Below are 20,692 nucleotides of genomic sequence, written 5' to 3'. Positions count from 1 at the left end.
AAATAAACTTGTATGGGTAATTTGGGAGTACTTACTTGAGCTTGGCTGATCACATGCACCACACCCTCTTTTAAGAAAACTCTTTTTCTTTCTAAGTTCTTTTCAAAATTCTTTTCGAATATCTTTATCTTTTGAAAATATTTTACTATTTCCTTAGTTTGAGTTCAGTCACACCCGTAAGTGTGCCTGAATCCCTCAAACCACGTCTCTGATACCAACTTGAAACGACCCCAAAATACGACCCAAAAAATTTTTGTTTTAATATTACTAAAAATCATATCATGTATAATAAAACCACGGAATAAACAAATCAAATGTCATAGTACTATGTCAAACAAATCTGTATCAATCATAGTAACATCCAAAATAAACTCCCAAGATAAATTGAAGTTGTGGTGTGTGCGATGCCATCAACCCGAGCTCTTCCCTTTGCTTGTGGAAGTACCTGAAACCAAAACTAAAACTGTAAGCACGAAGCTTAGTGAGCTCCCCCAAACTACCACATACCATACAATAACACATAAACAACTATTGGGCCTAGCCCACTGCATCGGACCGGAGTCCGGAAACAGCATCGGACCGAAGTCCGGAAACTGCATCAGACCGAGGTCCGGAACTGACCAAGGCCTTGCCCTCTGCATTGGACCGAAGTCCAGAACTAACTGGGACCTGGTCCCCTGCATCGGACTGAAGTCCAGAACTAACTGCATCGGACCGAAGTCCAGAACCGACTGAGCATAACATGGCATAGCATAGACATATCAACTAGCATAAGCACATATACTGCATACTGCATCGGGCCGAAGTCCGAAACACATAACACAAAGACATGCTTGAATCACAAAGACATCAAGCACCCTGAACTACTGCATCAGGCCAAAGTCCGGAACTACTGCTAACTAAACGGGCCGGCATTGTGGCCGTAGATCGGTTCCTACTAGAAGGAAAACTCACCTCGTAATGTTGGTTGCTGAGATGCTAACTCTAAAAGTGGTTGACTGTTGCTCTGGAACTGTCCGGCTACAAATCCCAAAAACACTAGATCAGGTACTAATAAATGCCCTCAGGGTAAAATCACTGTTTTACCCCTGGTCAAAGTCAACTCCCTGGTCAAAGTCAACTCCTAATTGACCGGACTCGCCGAGTCAGAGTGCAGACTCGTCGAGTCCCTCCAATACTAATTCTAACTTTAACTCACCGAGTCCTTTCCCCACTCACTGATTCACCCTAAACTCATAAATCGAAGAAAGACGGGGGACTCGGGACTCGACACGTCGAGTCCGAAGAACAACTCGCCGAGCCCTAACGTGTAGATTTCATACAATCGATTCTAATCCATTCCAAAGCATCTAACTCGTAGATCTAATCTCCTGGGACCATCTGAACACGTGAAGTTGCTAACTTTACGTGTAACTAAGAAGGAATGAAGCTATTTCACTCAAACTCTACTTTAATCAGGAAAAATCATCCGACTCGCCGAGTTGTATGAATAGCTCGTCGAGTCTCAGGCAGTCTTCATCGGACTCGCCGAGTTGCTCATCCAACTCGTCGAGTCCACGGCTATCTTCATAAGACTCTTCGAGTCAACCTTGCGACTCGCTGAGCCCATTCAATCCTTTTTCCATACAGACTTGATTTGAGCCATGCAGCGGCTCCAAATCACAGAACCAAGCTTCTAGGGCATGCTTATCATGTAAAGTTGCAAACTTTACGTGCATGCATGGCTTTAAAGGCTTAAAATGCCAAATCTAGGCTCTTAATGGGGTCCCAAGCTCAAGAGGGACCTCAATCACGACCACAACTGAAACTTTACACTTCTAGAATGTTATGAGGGTCCAGATCTGAAGTATAACCCGATCATAAGGCTTTATCACAAAGGATTTGGGGTTTTTGGGCTTAAAAACAACAATTTGGGGACAAACAAGATCTACTAGATCAATAATCAAGATGGAGACTTTATTACCATAATAGATGACCACAAATGAGTGTGTTCTGGATCTACTTCCTCTTCCTTGAACTCTTCAGCCTTCTCCTTCTTTTACTTGCTCCAAAGTTCCTTCACAAAGTAACAATCACTCACACACTCTTTAAGGGGGCTAGGGTTCGGTAAAGGATGCTCTGAGGGTGATGGAGGTGAGGTTGGGGTGCATTAATGCATTTAAATAGAATGCAAACCCTTAAAATTAGGGCTTCATCCAGACATGCAGACTCGCCAAGTCCCAGCATATGGACTCGTCGAGTAGCCAACTCAATTTGCGTGATTATCCTGTCTCTACTCGACGAGTCAGACTACAGACTCATCGAGCACCCCTTAAGAAATGAAAATACTTTATTTAAATCACATACTAGAAATGAGGCGTTACAGAATCATGGATCATTACCCCACTTTATAAGAATGAATGATTTACACAATCAATCCCTATATATTTAATTAGTCTCTTTTGATCACAAAATTAATTCCAAATTAATTCTTGATCAATACTAATTAAATAATATGATTTAATATTAATATATTAGAACTTATAATATGTTAATAAATCAAAATTATCCTTTTCTCAAAAGTCCATCCTTCAAATTGTCTCGGTGAAGTGCAAACCAAATGGATCATGCTACTCTCGGGTCATGTACATATCAATTATAGTTATGGACTTAGACACCTTATCCAACAGTATCATCAAAAAAAGATATACAAATTGAATATTTTTACCTTTTGATAGAAGGAACTATTAGACCTAACTTCTTCGTAGAATAGATGCAATTCCTTCTACTATAAGAATCCACGAACAAAACATTGAGGATTTAGGAACAAAAATCGGAGAAATAACTGAGATTTAGAAGCAATTTACGTAAAGATCATAAGAAATCAATATGTTCTCAATGTGTATTGTCGACTAGGGATGAGATTGGGTCCAAACCCGGACCGGTAGACCCGGACCCGAAAAACCCAGGAACCAGTTAACAAGATTTTGCAGGACCGAAAATCGGACCGGTATATAGGAACCGGTTCCAGTTCGGTACCGGGTAAAGTGGGTCTAGAACCAGAAAATCCAGAAATATCAAAATGGGTCAGATGGAACCGAGTAAAGTGGGTCTAGAACCGGGAAACCTGGAAAAACCAGAATTTTTTGGTAATTACTTAGTAGTTGAACTTTGAAAATTTTCAACTTTGATATTCCAACTTCGGGGGACTGTAAGTCATTGAATATTAAACCAAAAATGACAAAATTATAGTCTAAAATCATGTAAAAACTCTAAACTACATGTTGCAAAAAATCTCATGATAATTCGACTTCAAACGAATTAGATAAGTATGTTTTAGAATTTCACAGAATACAAAAATAAAGCTGAAAAAAAAATCGTAGCTTAGATATCCCGACTTTGGGAGGCATAAATCATAGAATATGAAACCAAAAATTACAAAATTATAGTCTAAAATCATGTACAAACTCTGTACTACACTTTGGAAAAAAAACGCATGCTATTCCGACTTCAAACGAATTAGATATGCATGTTTTAAAACTATCACAGAATACAAAGAAAGCTAAAAAACATTAAATTTCCAACTTTGATATCCCGACTTTGAGAGATTATAAGTTAATGAATATAAACCCAAAAATGACAAAATTATAGTCTAAAATCATGTACAAACTGTAAACTACACTCTGGAAGAAACCTCATGCCAATCTGACTTCAAACGAATGAGTTATGCATGTTTTAAACTTTTCATAGAAACCAGTTCCGACCCTTAAAACTGGTTCCGGTTCCTAACACGGTTCCGGTTCTTAAACCCGGTTTACCCGGACCCGAAGGACCCAAAACCTGGATTACCCGGATAGAGCCATTCTTTAAACCCAGGACCCAGACCAGTTTTACATATTTCGGTTCTAACGGTTCCAGTCCGGTTTTCCGGTTCTAAATATCATCCCTATTGTCGACCATAGATACGTCGAAAGACAAAAATAAAATCAAATGAAATCTCATTCATAAGAGAAAAGTTTCAGAAATACCCCTAAAAGAGGAACACGCGCATTTTACAGCCCCTAAGCTAAAAAATGTTCTGAAATATATATATATATATATATATATATATATATATATATATATATATATATATATATATATATAGAGAGAGAGAGAGAGAGAGAGAGAGGTTCAAATATTTCTACTATCTATTATGTGCATGTAAGATTGATTGTTAACAAATAATTTTAGTTATTTAAAGAAAATAATTAATACATATTAAATGTTGAAGATGTAATTAATACTCATTGTATCTTTAACATTTAATATGTATTAATTAATTTCTTAAAATAATTAAAATGATTGGTCTACTATCAATCATACATGCACACAATAGATAGTTAGAGCACAATAACCTAACTATATATAAGCTTAGGTTATTGTATTCTAATTAATTATTTTGTGGATGTAGGGATGAATGTAAACCAATGGTTTTAGTTATTTTTAGTAATGATTTACCTATCTTTAAATTAGAAGACACATGTTTAAATTAGGAAACACATTTTTAACTAATGAAAATTTCGGATTTTAAGTGATATTGATTCCTTTAATTTTGATTTCTGATTTTTTTTAATTAATTCATTTTTAATTCTAACATAATTTTTAATTTTATTCTTTTAGAATACAATTTTGTTAGAACGATATTCTATGAAAATGACAGAATATATTCTGATAGAGTACATATTTTGATTGAAATAACTTCTTGTAGGAAAACAACATTCTTAAACCTTCAGTTAAAATATAAAATGATCCTTATATATTCAAACATTGTAATGCAAATAAAGAATAATATATATTGTTACAGAATAATAATCTAAATAACATCCTTAAATATAGAATTATTGAGCAAATAGATTTGATTAATAAAATTAATTAATAGATAACATTAAAAAATTTCCTTATTTAATTAATTCTTAAACTATCTTGCCTAAATTAAAGGGATTAATTCAATATTTATTTAATTACCACAATTAATTAATAGATAACATTAAAAATTTATCTTATTTAGATTTTGAAATGATTGGCTCACATTGATTCCTACATCTATAAAATAATTAGTTAGAATACTTGAACCTCTATATATATATATATATATATATATATATATATATATATATATATATATATATATATATATATATATATATATATATATATATTACGTTTTTTTATTATTTAAAGTTTTGTTTGTTAACTTTGAAAAAGAAAATTTTATTTACTTGTTTTTATGTTTGTTTTTATGTTTGTGTCAGTATAAATTACAGTTTTTTTTTTTCTCATGTTTTAATGTTTATTTTTATGTATGTTTTTCCATATCGTAATTATATAATATACTAATTTTGAACTTCTTAGGCAACAGTACTTGGCTGTGATTGGCTGATTTTTTTTCCTTTTTGCTGGGCTTTGTATTTTTTATTTTTTTCTTTGCTTGGTGCAACTCACCGCCTATTGATTATCTCAAGATGGTTTATTCCACCGCCTCAAATCCACAACTTTAATCTTCTTCTTAAATCTTCTTCACCCAGAAAAGCATCAATCCACCTTTCTCTTCTCAACATTCTTTCTATTTCTCTCGCTGGGTTTGAACTAGATTCCCACCGCCTCTATTTCTTTGCGAAAAGATGCTAATCTCCCTTCTTTTGTTCTGATGGTCCATGGTTAGTTTAATCCGTTCTCATACTTCTACACACTACCGTTCACCAATAAGATTTTCAAAGCAAAAATTCCCATGCCCTTAGGTTATTCTTGCCTGTGATTTTCGACGACCTAAATAGGTTGAGGGAAGATGTGCTTACAGTCTTTTGTGTCAGGTTTTTCATATTCTCTTCAAAATCGACCAACTAAATGAAGTATTCTCTCATCCATTGGCCGGAAACAAGGTCCGATTCTAGGCCCCTGTTGAACCAATACTTTTTTTCTTAAGAAAATCAATTCTGATTTATGTATTTTCTGTGTTATTTTTGACATATCATAGTTTACACTTTTGTTTTGGGTGAAAAAGAGTATTATCAAAAGCAATTTGCAACATTGAAGTCTTTTGCGGAAACTCTAAAATTGCAGGTTCGTTATTATTATTATTATTATTATTATTACTTTTTTCACAGTTGTATCTTATGTTTGATTTCTTTAGAGTTTCTTCTAACTACTCAAATATTGTGGCAGTGAACTCCGTTTGTATCAACGATGCCCAGATGGCATCGATTAACGAGTGGTAATCATCGAATTGCAAGGTGTTGTTGAAGTTCGACAAGCCTTCCAAGTGTGCTTGCGAAATCTCCAAATTGGTCTTCTTTGTCGCCCTTCTTCTCAGGTAAATCAATGTGTGTGTGTGTTTAACAATCATCAAATCGTCTGATTACTTCATTATTAATTGCTTGAATGTTACCAATTTTACCTTTGATACAAACGTTATGTCGTTGATTCCCCTGCACCAAGAATCATGTTCAATTTTGATTTTCTTCTATTTAGAAACTGAAAATGAACTTCTGTGAGGTTTATAAATTGGCGAAATCTCAAAAAGGTTAAAATCTCAACATAAACAAAAACATTCACAACCACCAAGTGTTTGTTGAAATGCTCAAATGGCATTACACGACTCAAAAACCCCAAGTTCTTAAAAAATAAATACACTGCAGAAATCAAACATTCATGTAGAGCCTATTAATTTGGGAAGTGTGAAAAGATATTTGACATGAGTTTGTTTTCTCTAAGACTTCTAAAAGTAGTCAAATGGTATTATGTTAACACATTATTTATACTTTGTTAAGATACAAATGGTATCATCAATTATGTCTATTTGTTTCTTTTTTGAACTTGTAACGTTTGTTTGTGGTATGAAACATTTGGGGTAAAAAGTTGTTGTGACATTGTTCTAGAGTAACATTACATGTATTTATGAATATATTCAAAAGAATTGGGTCAATTGACAACCACTGCAGCTATCGTTGAATTCTATTTTTTTTTCTTTGGTTCAAGTTAAATTTTTTTTTCTTTGCAAACATCTCATTTTTTTTAAGCTTAATATTAGTAACTAAGTGAATGAGTTTACCTTTTTTTGTCAACTTTCTCAATCTTAAGAAAAAAAATGTTTCATAATTTGCCATACTTAAGTTGAAAAATAAAATATTGAAATGAAACTTTTAAAACATAAAGTTTGATTTTTTTTTAAAAATTTGTTAGTCAAAATGACCATTTTGACCTTTCTATCTGATTTGGTCATTTTATTGGAGTTTTCTTTTGTTTTTTCCGGAATTTGATCCATTTAAATAGAAAACAAAAAAAAGTATCTGATATGAAACTCTTAAAATAATCATTTTCACCATTTTGATCAAAGTATTCATTTTCACCATTTTGATCAATTTGCCCATTTTCGTCAATTTGATCATTTTGAGGTTCTTTTTTTCTTTTGTCATTTCAATCATGTAAGCTAAAAAATAATGTATTATAGCAATTAACTTTCTTGATATATGCATATGTTGTTGCAGGTATATGGAGCTAGTTAAAAACTATGGTTTGTAGATTTCTCAGATTGGAATTGAACCCAATAATGGATTATCATGGCAAATAACAAAAAGAAAATGTGATAAAGAACTTCACAAATATGTTCACCATTTTTTATTTTAATTTCTTAATTTTTAATATCAATATTGGTTGAAGTGTGGTAATCCGCACTATGTTTCTTCATTGTAAGCCTATTGGACTATGCATAAGAAATGAAGCATATGGTTCCAATTGTTATAGGATATGATTCATTGTACGTTGGAGGAATTTTTTTAATGTAGGATTACTTCGGATTTGCTTGATTTTAACTTAATATTGTAGCATTTGGGGACACAAAAACTCTAAATCAACTGTTTCAGGTTTTTTCCGTCTTCCAAGAAACTGGTTATATTTTTTGGACCAAAAATATTGCAAGAATCTCAATTAAGGACTTCAATGCATCATTCAAATGACTAGACTCTACGATTAAATTGTTTACCAAATAAATTGTGTTTTAATTCCAATGTATCTACTTTTTTTTCAAGAGCTAAAAATACAATTTACAAATATTCACAATCTTTGCATATAGTCGTTCACAAGCACAAGCCAACAAAAACAAAAATATCATAAAAAATCCATGAGAGAGATATGATAATAGTATCTACATCCATTGGCCATTCTTGTGACATATTCAATCCTGCACAGCGGAACTCTTCCCTAACTTATAATAAATTTCATTCGACACTATATACTAGAGTTAGTAAGTGATACAGTCAGACCGACGTGTATACTTATGCACCAACAAATACAACTATTCTAATACTGAGTTAATTAAAAAAAAATAGTTGCAATATGCTGAAAGAGCACATGTGCCTCACGCACTTCCCGTCGCCTCCAGTTCACTGTATTCCTAACCAACAAATACAACTATTCTAATACTGAGTTAATTAAAAAAAATAGTTGCAATATGCTAAAAGAGCACACGCGCCTAACGCACTTCCCCTCGCCCCCAGTTCACTATATTCCTAACCAACAAATACAACTATTCTAATATTGGGTTAATTAAAAGAGTAAATTACACGAATCGTCCCTGGGACAAGTGCCAAATTGCACGTTCAGTCCCTATTTTTGAAAACTAACTAGCACTGTCCCTCATGCATTTGAATACTACCTGTCCAGTCCCTATTGTTGTTAAACGTTAGATTTCTCCGTTTGGGTGCCCCACGTGGCCTGCACGCAGGGTTATTTTTGTCATTTCATGTCTCGTGTCCCTGTTAGAGCCATTGCCCCTCCCCTGCTTTCATTTATCTTCGTCGCCCTTCTTCCCAATTACTTCTTCCCCCTTTCGTTCTTCGATTTCCCTTCTCCAACCAACAATAATGGAAATTAGATGCAATTGTGGAGCTGAAGCTATGATTCGTACCTCATGGAGCAAGAACAACCATGGAAAACGTTACTATGCTTGTTTTAACCCGGTTAATTTAGATTTCTTGATAAATCTAACCTAATCTCCTAATTTCTCCTATTTTCTGTAAATTTTAGCATTGTTAAATTTTTCTACACGGTATTTTGCAGGCTCGTGGTTGCAAGTTCATTGGTTGGGTGGTGGAGGATCAGAAATGTGCTTGTATGAACATAAGGATGAAGCTTGAACAATAAAATCTAAAACTGGAGTTGTATTTAGCTATTAGTTGGTTTCTGTTTGTGTCAATTCTAGTGTACAAAGTATAGGATAAGTTCTTAGACCAAAGTTGGATGTATCAGTTTAGATGTTAAGGAAAATTGGGTGTTTTTTTGGATGTATCAGTTTAAATGTTAATGAAAATTGGCTGTTTTTTTGGTAATTGCCAAACATGTATTCAATCCAAAGTTGGATGTATCAGTTTGCATGTATTCAGACCAAAGTTGGTAACTGCCAAACATGTATTCAGACCAAAGTATTCTTACCAAAACAACAATTTATGTCATATCATTAAGTCATCAAACCATTACAAACATGCATCCATACATTAACAACCTAATTAATCATTAAGTCATTCAAACCATTACAAACATTAAGTCATCAAACCATTACAACTATCATAGTTAAAGAAGTAGCACAATATTAGTTCAAACTGAAATAACAGACCCAAAATACATGAAATAACATTGTTTCAAGTACATCAAATGCATTAGCATTCAAAAGACAAGAAAGTAATACACAAACACTAAACCATCAGACTTTTCCCCTTGTTCACAGCACCTGAGTTTTGTCGCACACCAGTATTCTCTCCCACATCACTACCACCAGCATTCTGTCCCACATCACTACCACTGGCCTGTAATCCTCCCACTGTCTGCCCCTTGTAGCTCCTTCCATTATGCCCAACATTTCCACACTTTGAACATCTAAATGTTCTGGTCCCTGTAGCACTATCATCTTCAGTAGCAGATCTTCTTCTTTTCTTTTTTGGCCTACCAATAGGCACATGATGTTTTGGTGGTAGTAACTTTGTTGGACAAGTACTTTTTGCCCACATCATCCTCCCATTAATTGGTTCAATTTTAAAGGCATACATCTCTTTCCATGTCTTCAACCAGTATGTTGGGTGAACCCATGTTTCAGGTATCTCAACATTCTTATTATTTCTCCTCGTATCCCGTATAGCTGCAATTGTGTGCTTGCATGGTATGCCAGTGACCTCCCATTTGTTACATGAGCATGTACATTGTGTTATGTCAACTACACATTGGTCCACACCTTCACCATCTGTGACCTGATACTTCCCATTTCCACAAAACACAGACCTATACTCTGCAGCTTCACCTTCGACACGGTGATGCTACAACACTCATGAGTGCTCATAAGTTCTGAGTATTAGATTCAACCCACGCTCATTGGAATCACTTCATGGATTTTATCACGAGTGATCATGAGACGATAATATCTTATATTCTTCAAACCTAGAGATATGAGTTGTTACTATGAATTTGTTGTACATTGATTGCACAAAAAAAGCATTGGTAACTCGATGTTATAAAACGTGCATTTGTGTATGATTCAACAAGTAGTAGAACAAGCCATATGAGTCGAAGTTTATCCATTCCTTTTACCTTCGGGATAAAAGCGATATCCGTGGGCCCCTCGATGATTTAATGATGATACATGTGAGTGCTTGGCCAAGCCATGGCTGATTTGATTTGTTCAATAAGTCAGTCATCATGAATCGGAAATCGGGAAACAACAAATGGACAGAGAGAATGATTTATAATCCAAGTCTCAGTCCATATGATATCTAGAATGGAGGAATATATGATCCCTTATCTAATGGACAAGTCATTGACAAAGGTCAGAGATCATCGGCAAGGTCAGAGTTCGACAGAAGCTTTTGAGAGCTACGATTGACATTCGGTTCTTGAAGTTATACTTGCAATAATAGTTTTAGACTTATCCAAGTGGGAGACTGTTGGATTAATGTCTAAGTCCAGAACTATAATTGGTAAGACTTGACCCGACCCGACATGGTCCATTTGGGTTGCATGGCATCATGCATTTGGATATACTAAAATGAGAGAAATAACACTTAAGGTTTGTTAATATATTATAAGCTCTAATATATTAATAATATTATTTAATTAGTATTGATCAAGAATTAATCTAGAATTAATTAAGTGATCAAAAGAAGACTAATTGAATATATGGGTTGATTGTGTAAATCATCCATACTTGTATAGTGGGCTAATGCTCCATGGATTGTCAAGTTGGGCTAAAACCCATAGGATGATCCATGGATGCTCCATGGTGTATTTGAACCCATGGATCCAAGGAAATGGAAAGCCATGGCAATTAGGTTTTACCCTAATTGTGACACTATATAAAGATCATATTCTTGGGAAAAATCGGCCACTAGAGTATGTGTGAAAGGGCTAGCCAATTTTCATGAAGTATGTATATTCTCTCAAGTTATTCCAAGTGCATTTGGTGTTGTGTGAACCATTTGAGGTGTCACACTTAGGGCACTAAGCACTCAAGCTTCATGAAGACATTCTACATCAAAGAGGTATGTAATTCTAACTTGATATATTCATATGAATCAATGTTATTATGCTAGTTAGGATGAATACCTTGGAAAGTTCATATTTGCATGTATAATAGAAAAAACATAGATCCAAGGTATTTAGGGTTGCATGTACACTTAGGAGTGTTAGAATGCTCAAAACCCAACAGTGGTATCATAGCTTAGGCTTGTATTCTTGTTATACTTGCTTAAACTGCTTAAAAATCGAATTTGGGGGCTGTCTGCACAACAGACTCGCCGAGTACAAGGAAAAAAGCATCCAACTCACCGAGTTTGTTCATGCACTCGACAAGTTGGACCCCCTGACAGCATATATTCAACTGTTTTGGCTGGAATTGGACTAGGAGCATTACCCTAAGCTGTTTTTGGACTTATAAACTTATTTTTGATGTGGTAATGTTCATACTAATCCAATTTCAAAGATAATTGTCAATAGATTCATGTTCTGTATTAGTTTAAGTGTTATGCTAATTACATGAAAAAGTTTGATTCCAATTATCTTGTTCATATGAGTTGCTTAGATTAATAGAAAATGTTGATTGATTAAGTGTCTTTGATCCATTTTAATCTAAGAAGTGATTCTAAAATGTGTTTGTGTAACTTGTCCTCAAGTTACATGAAAAGTCACATTAAAATTTCTTAAAACTCATAAAAGTTGGCAATGGTTACAAAATGAAGAGTCTTGTCCTTATTAAATGGTTTTATGACTCCATAACTTGTCCTCAAGTTATAGAGGTTCAAGAGTCACTTCATTAAATCATTAAAATGTGTAACCTTAATTAGTTCCATAAGTTCCAAAACAAAAAAAGTTACATTCTTTAATAGTTTAAAGTCTTCCATAACTTGTCCTCAAGTTATGGAACTTGAAGAGTTTTTGAACCAAAATTACTTTATACTCATAAGTTATGGAATTAATTAGTTTTGAATAGTTTCAAAACTTGCCCTCAAGTTTTGGAATTTGAAAAGTTTTCTTTCATGAATACTTTAATTCCAAGTTAAGCCCTTAGAATTTTAAAAGTTAAAATTCAAACCTTATACTTTATAATATTATAAGTTAATAATATATATATATATATATGTGTGTGTGTGTGTGTATGTATGTATAAGAGTAAAGTCAGTCTTACCGTTAGTAGGCCTCATTCACGAAGCCGATCTATAAGGGGGTATAAGGTTACTGCCTATAAAACGGAAGTTTAATGGGTGTCCACTCTCACCCACCGCTTCCTTGACTGGTGGAGGGTCGTTAGCCGAACGGGTAGGACAAGGAATAGAATTCTCCCTTCATTAAAAGTATTAATGATAAATACTAAGTAACTAAACATTTATAAATTCCCAATCTTAGTTACTCAGGAAAAATGTGAATAAGGTGCTAATCCATGAAATGACACTTTGAACTTTGTTTAATTCATTAGTGGAGCGTGTGTGGTTAACCGGCACACTAACCGGGACATAACAAGGTAGACCGGCACATCGATTAAGGGGTAAATATTAAGGGTACCAAGTATATTTGCATGGTTACTTCACACCTTGGTTTGTGATCCTCGGCATCCCAGTCACAAAACCTGAAGGGCACACTCGAGACTGAAACATGCCATTGAAAAGTTCAATGAATCTCAAAAGATCTATGAGTTTCAAATCTAAGTAAAACCTAATTAAATTATTTTGTTTTTCATGGTGGAAATTGGTGAATCGTCATTCGCCTACCTTCAAATATTCTATAGCTTGGATTACGGCATCCCTCTTCCAAGTTATAAAATAGTTTGTAGGGTCCTAGCCTTAATATTTCATATTGGGTGTTATATTAAGGACTTTAGATCAACTATCTTGAATATCTCCCAAAAGATGTCTAGTTCAGACATTTATGATCCTCCCAAATCTCTTGGAACTTCACTTCCTCCACCTCCTCCAATTATTCTCCGTATCCCACAAGTTCAAGGTCACTCAAGCCCTATTGGCAAGGCAAGGTCTAGGTGTGATCACATCTTGGAGATGAAGTCACATATTGACAAGTCGGGAGAGTTGGGTGTCAAAGTCTTGAGAAAGTTGGATGTCCAATCACTTTCTAAGTCACATAGTGAGTTTCGTTGGGACTCCTATGAAACAGACTATGACAAGACCCTTAATGATCTTATCTAGTTGCTTGGTGCTACTGAATCAGCAATGATTTGGTGGGCTAGTAAAGCAAATTTGCTAAGATCAACTTCCAAAAACTTTATGAACATTGACAATGATGACACTAAAAATCCAGAAAAAGCATTCTCTTCCCAATGGAAATGGATCAGCCATAGTCAACTCGGTTGACCAAATGGTAAAGAGAAAAGCTAAGTCTGTGATAGTCCCGTGTACCATTACCAAAGGGTCCATATGGTTCTATTGCCAAAAGGAAAGGGCATTGGTTGCGAAGTTGCCAATTTTACCTAAGGATGTTAAAGTGAATAAGTTTGACCCTACTTCAGGTAAAGTCCACTATCTAACTCTGCTAAGTTTCTATTCTAAGATTCTTGATACATGATGTGACTGGGTCACATGTTGATGTTTTTAAGAATCAAAGAAAAGTGAAGAAACTTAAAGAAAGAATATGTTGAATCTGATCGCGTAGATGGATTTCTATCGCATAGTTTGAAGATCGGATTCTTGAGCTACTTCTTAGGAGTTATGATATATTGCTTAGGAATAGATAACACCAAAGTTTTCATGCGCTTTTGCATTGTAAGGAAAGTTTTTCTGCAAAGTTTTTAAAATAAAAGGAAAATTTTTGATTTTATTTATTTTAAAATATCCTTACAATGGCATTTGAGGAAAAAAAATTGTTGCTTATATGAGTCCATTAATAGCAAGAGTGGAAATATGAAATTGATTCTTTCATTTGTGGTAATCTCTAAATTTACCAAATAAGGAAAGATCCTCATCACCCAAGTTTCAATTGGACCGAAACTTGGAATCATGCAAGTTGTATAGCATGATGAATGAGAATTAATCATCTTTGGAAAATTAAGACTAGTTCCTTGTTCACATGTATATGTGAGTCAAGTGAAGGACTAAGGGATCGAGTATACATTCTTGTGCACTGTCCAAAGTCCACCACAAAAGATGGATAAGACTATTCATCATGATTTACTAAGTCTGGTAAATATGGTTATACTTACAGGCCTAAGTATAATTCTAAAGCATTGAAAAGATTTCAGTGTATGGCAGAACGAATGAGAAGAATCAAATTAGGCAGAAGGATAAAAGTTTCTCAAATCTGAAAAGATGGGAGAGTACTTTAGTATCACGTTATATGATCATCTTAATGATTAAGAGACCTTATCACAATTCATCCTCTAAGTGCATTCTGATAGCTAAGAAGAGGAGCTATGAATTGTTGAAGTGGTTAAATCAAGAAGATGATTCATACTTCGTTCCAAAAACATTTCTTAGAGTTATACTCTAAGATTGTAACTTGAGTGACATGTCTTAAAGAAGGTTTAAAACACTTGTCAAATGCAAGAGCAAAAGTTTTCTACTCTTGTACATTTGAAATTGGTAAGTTGTGATGTTTTTGGATAAAACAAAGACCAACTAAGGCCAATTGTGTGAAGTGTTTGTCTTGATTAGAATCCACACTATCTCTTGAATATCTGACAAGAAAGTATTATATGTCAAGAGGACAGTGGGAGTCTTAAAGGTCTTGAAAGTCTCAAGAATTAATCAAGAATAAAACATGAAGTTCTTCACTAGCACACGACTTGAGGTTTATAACCTATCGTTTTGAGTGCCCATTCCAATTAAATTTGGCTTTGCATATTAGTTCTTAGAGTTCTCAATTGGTTGCACAACAACTTGGAAGCAATGGCAGGCCCTTGAGCTCCTAGATGGCAAGAAATTAAGATTGAGTTCAGTCCATATGAGTTTGGATTTGTCATTATCCTTGTCTTGTGACTATGGTTTTGACAATTCACAAGGATAAGAACACATACACCATTAAATCTAAGTGTCATAAGGATTCTCTCCGATTCATGAAAATGATGGTGAGGAAACACTTTCACTAAGTAGATTTTAGCTAGATAGAAATTGTGATATTTGCATTCTCAAAGTCGTTAGTGGAGCGTGTGTGGTTAACCGGCACACCAACATGGACTTGTGAGAAGTGGAAAAGGTCTAAACAATCGAGACTATGATCACGACATCCCTTTTCATAGTTCTGAAATTGTTTAGACACACCTGTGAGCTATCTAAGAAAAAGGTGTGTGATTTTGATAAAGTCTTATCAAGGAAATCTAGTATCAGAAATCTGAACTTTGGTAAGAAAGTCAATAAAGTATTGATTTCTAGAAGTCCATCTGATTTCTGAGTACATGTCAAAGCTAGTGGGAGCATAAGTGTTAATCATCATGTTAGTGGGAGCACGATAATTATGATAAGTATTGCAAGTTAGCAATGTTAATTATAAAAAACAAAGGTTTCAATTGGGAAAAAGTTGTTTTGCTATAATTAAGGGAGAGGAAATTATACTTCATCTCAAATCTATAAGCTTAGATCGTGAGATTTTAATCAAATTTAGTCAAGTATATATATATGAATGTTATGTTGGAATGGATCAACATAAGAAAATTCTATATATGGGTCCATTATTTGTGTTCTTAAATTCGATTATGATTACGGCATCCCTTTTCATAATTTGAATTATGAGAACTTGGCAAGTTGAAATGGAAATATTATAGCAAAAGACTGGTTTAGTCTTTATGTGAGACATCATGAATCGTGTCCCATATGCTTCGGATACAAGATCGATTACATGTGCTATAATATTTGTCCTTTCTAAATTTTCTAAATGCCTGGGGCATTAAGAGGGAAAAGGTCTAGAATTGGATATGACTAAAATGATTAATCAATTCTTGAGGACAATCTAAGGTTTACCAAAGATTGGTTGCTCAGGGACAGTTGGAAGTATATTGTTAATTTTTGGAAGGACCATATTGACATATTTTGAAAAGAGGCAACTCTTGTTCAGAAGTGATAGTCAAAATGGAAATATGGGAAGGTAGAAGTTATCTATGTAAGATTAGGAAACTTAATGCAAGAAGAATGTTCAAAGACAATGGACTTTGAATATGAGACTTTGGTTCCATGGAGTTGATCTCCATTGGAATACTCTGTAACGTTGGTTAACAAGTCTGTGTGACTTTATGCATAATCGTTACAAGAGGACCAATGCATATAAGTTTAAAATCTAATAGATTTCGATAAATGATAAGGATTTGGAATTCTTACATGTACAATAAGGATTTGGGAGTGTGAAATTAGAATCATGGTTCAATTGGTTTATTTCACAAAGTAAGGATCATAGACAAACATAGAGTGCATACTTGGCGTATGGTAAATCTATTGTTTAGAAAAACATAGTGTACATGCTCGGAGCATGGGAAAACTATTGTTTTAATTCAAGAATAGAGTTGATAGCTGAAACAGTATGCAATGAATAATGTGTAATCATATGGTGATAAATAAAATGTGTTTTTATTTATATTCATAATTCTGAGGCCATATTGGATTCAATTATTCTTGTGTTTCATTTTGCATCTTTTGACTTCCAGAATAACTAGGTCGTTCTTCCTGAATGACTAAGTTATTCAAACTATCCACAGTAGGTCATATGTTGGAAGTAGATATGAATCAAGACTGTCATGGGTTGGGCTTGTAGAGGTCTAAGATGTTGGACACAGTGATGCTACAACACTCATGAGTGCTCATAAGTTCTGAGTATTGGATTCAACCCATGCTCATTGGAATCACTTCATGGATTTTATCACGAGTGATCATGAGATGATAATATCTTATATTCTTCAAACCTAGAGATATGAGTTGTTACTATGAATTTGTTGTACATTGATTGCACAAAAAACGCATTGGTAACTCAATGTTATAAAACATGCCTTTGTGTATGATTCAACAAGTAGTAGAACAAGCCATATGAGTCGAAGTTTATCCATTCCTTTTACCTTCGGGATAAAAGCAATATCTGTGGGCCCCTCGATGATATAATGATGATACATGTGAGTGCTTGGCCAAGCCATGACTGATTTGATTTGTTCAATAAGTCAGTCATCATGAATCGGAAATCGGGAAACAACAAATGGACAGAGAGAATGATTTATAATCCAAGTCTCAGTCCATATGATATCTAGAATGGAGGAATATATGATCCCTTATCTAATGGACAAGTCATTGACAAAGGTCAGAGATCATCGGCAAGGTCAGAGTTCGACAGAAGCTTTTGAGAGCTACGATTGCCATTCAGTTCTTGAAGTTATACTTGCAATAATAGTTTTAGACTTATCCAAGTGGGGGACTGTTGGATTAATGTCTAAGTCCGTAACTATAATTGGTAAAACTTGACCCTACCCGACATGGTCCATTTGGGTTGCATGGCATCATGCATTTGGATATACTAAAATGAGAGAAATAACACTTAAGGTTTGTTAATATATTATAACTTCTAATATATTAATAAGATTATTTAATTAGTATTGATCAAGAATTAATCTAGAATTAATTAAGTGATCAAAAGAAGACTAATTAAATATATGGGTTGATTGTGTAAATCATCAATACTTGTATAGTGGGCTAATGCTCCATGGATTGTCAAGTTGGGCTAAAACCCATAGGATGATCCATGGATGCTCCATGGTGTATTTGAACCCATGGATCCAAGGAAATGGAAAACCATGACAATTAGGGTTTACCCTAATTGTGACACTACATAAAGATCATATTCTTGGGAAAAATCGGCCACTAGAGTATGTGTGAAAGGGCTAGCCAATTTTCATGAAGTGTGTATATTCTCTCAAGTCACTACTAGAAAAACAGCCTTTTACGGCGCTCATTGCGCGTCGTAAAAGGCTCAGACGACGCGTAAATGCGCGTCAAGGAAGGCCCTGTCATAAAGAGAGACGACGCGCATGTATGACGCTCATTTACGACGCACAATTACGACGCGCGTTTACGACACGCAATGCGTATCAAGGATGGCCCTGTCATAAAGGAAGACGACACGCATTTGCGTATCGTAATCTTACGACGCGCGTGTTAATGACACACAATGCGCATCAAGAAAGCCCCTGTCAAGAAAGGCCATGTCATAAATAAAGATGACACACATTTTTGCGTATCATAATTTTAAATGTTTAAAAAAATATTATTTATAGATTTACTAATTTTTCATATTAAATAATACATTAAAAATCTCATAATACAAAATAAAATACCATAAATAACAAAGATAATTCATTTAACTAATATGTCAAATACAAATAATTATTCCAATAGTGAGTAAATGTTATAAAAAAAATGAACTCATTTATATACAATTGCATTATCTAGCTTACTATGTGCCAACAACTTTTATCTTTTTCCTTCTCTGCATAAACTTCATCAGCAGCATCCTAAAAAACTTCTATCTTTTTCATCAGCAGCATCCTCAAAAACTTCTATCTTTTTCCTTCTCTGCATAAACTTCTATCTCACACTCAGTGTAGTTTTAAACATCAGGTTTAAAAAATGAAGTTTGTGAATCTCTTTTGCAGCACATCAGATGTGCTTTTTCCTTGAAATTATGCTGCTACTTGAGATACTATAGAAAGGAAATGTGATTTGGATAAGAGAGAGAGAGAGAGAGAGAGAGAGAGAGAAACAAGATATGAATAAAATAGTTACTTACACAGAAATGTTAACCAGCATTATAATTTATACGAATGCAATTCTCTTGAAACAGGGGTCCGCATCCAAACTCACAACAGTAGCACGTTGAACCCTAACCTGTGACATTATAGAAATATGATGAATTTCAGTAAAATGAGCAAATTATAACAAGTTATACGAGGGCATATACCTAGAAACTTGTCGACGTTGAACTCCTTGGTCAATCCAGAAAGAACCCCCGAAAGATCCCCTTATCACTTGAGGCATTTAATAATAGAAGTTGTAATTGTACACATTGAAAGATGAAGGACATGTTTGTAATTACTGAGACTTAATTAGTTTGAATCTCTTTCCTCTTATATATAAAATATCTATAATGAGTCTAATTGCACCTGATGAAAAGCCAAGGGAAAAAGAGTCTTTAAAGCAAAGAATTCATGAGAGGTCCTAAGTAGCAGGGGTAAAAGGTTCTTTAATCCAATTACTTCATGCCATCTTTATGGAACCCACTCATGCAGCTTCGAATTCAGATGAGGTGCTAACTAAACTATGTTCAGTAACCCACTCATGCACATCAACCTGAAAACAGTATTGAAAAAAATCTGTTAAGCTAAAAATAACAGGGAATTTATGAATAATAGAAACACAGTTTTCCTTTCTTACCAATGTGAGTATGCAGACTTCAGTTTTTACCAATATGGTTAGAATCAATATGCATTATCCATATTGGTAAAGAGGCAAAGTATGTTGCTATTTCCCACAATTTGCAAAAGAGAATGCAGTGGAAAACCATTAGAATTGCCTCTGAAGCTCCAGATGAAGATCCAGTTGTGTGAAAAGAAACAAGCTAGTTTCCCACCAAAACCAAAAGACACTCCAGCTTTGCATTGGTACCATTTTGGAGCTTTTAAAGGTGCTGCATTAACAATCCAAAATATAAAGAATTCTCTAAAATTTACTTATTAAATAAAATTACTCATCCATACCCACAGATATGTAAACAATTAACTTTTTTTGTCATTTTCAATCGAACTCAACGGTTTTCATAAATAAGGCCAAAGTTTGTTTTAGGAATATGAATTTACCCGAGATTTCCTTATATTGGAATGGCGAGTATCTTTTTTGTTTAGCTCAATAATAAGTATTCTTTTCAACCTCCCCCATGTAGCTGGAGATTCTATTCAAAAGTAACATTCTACAAAAGTCACAATATATCAACATTCAAGCACAAAACGTACAATACAGCAAAGATATAAACCACAATAGCAACTAATCCTTGAATTATCTTTTACATTAACCAAAAAAAAAAGTTACAACAAAACTTATTAATCACTATAAAATGTATACTTTGAGACCAACAAACACCACATAATTTCAGGCCTCCAAAACAAATCAAACAAGTAGTCGTGTATACTCTCACTCTAATGCAAGATTTGGTTTAAGAGGTTTAATAA

The 20,692-nt window shown here is 34.3% G+C and overlaps 1 long non-coding RNA gene across 2 annotated transcripts; it reads left to right on the top strand.

Annotated features, from left to right (window-relative positions):
- Positions 1-5,385: 5,385 nt before the first annotated feature.
- Positions 5,386-7,862, top strand: LOC145068900 (uncharacterized). Of its 2 annotated transcripts, XR_013689173.1 has the most exons (5): positions 5,386-5,759; positions 5,832-5,900; positions 5,996-6,081; positions 6,184-6,331; positions 7,506-7,862. It is a non-coding gene; the product is annotated as an uncharacterized LOC145068900 (long non-coding RNA). The 2 variants fall into 2 exon arrangements; XR_013689172.1 differs by having other exon boundaries at positions 5,389-5,900; positions 7,506-7,861.
- Positions 7,863-20,692: the final 12,830 nt, after the last annotated feature.

The sequence above is a fragment of the Lactuca serriola genome, chromosome 8 (assembly GCF_051521515.1).
Source record: "Lactuca serriola cultivar US96UC23 chromosome 8, Lser_US96UC23_V15, whole genome shotgun sequence".
In the NCBI taxonomy this organism is placed as follows: domain Eukaryota; kingdom Viridiplantae; phylum Streptophyta; class Magnoliopsida; order Asterales; family Asteraceae; genus Lactuca; species Lactuca serriola.
Note: the sequence above shows the minus strand (reverse complement) of the source record. Positions and strands in the feature narration are given on the sequence as shown.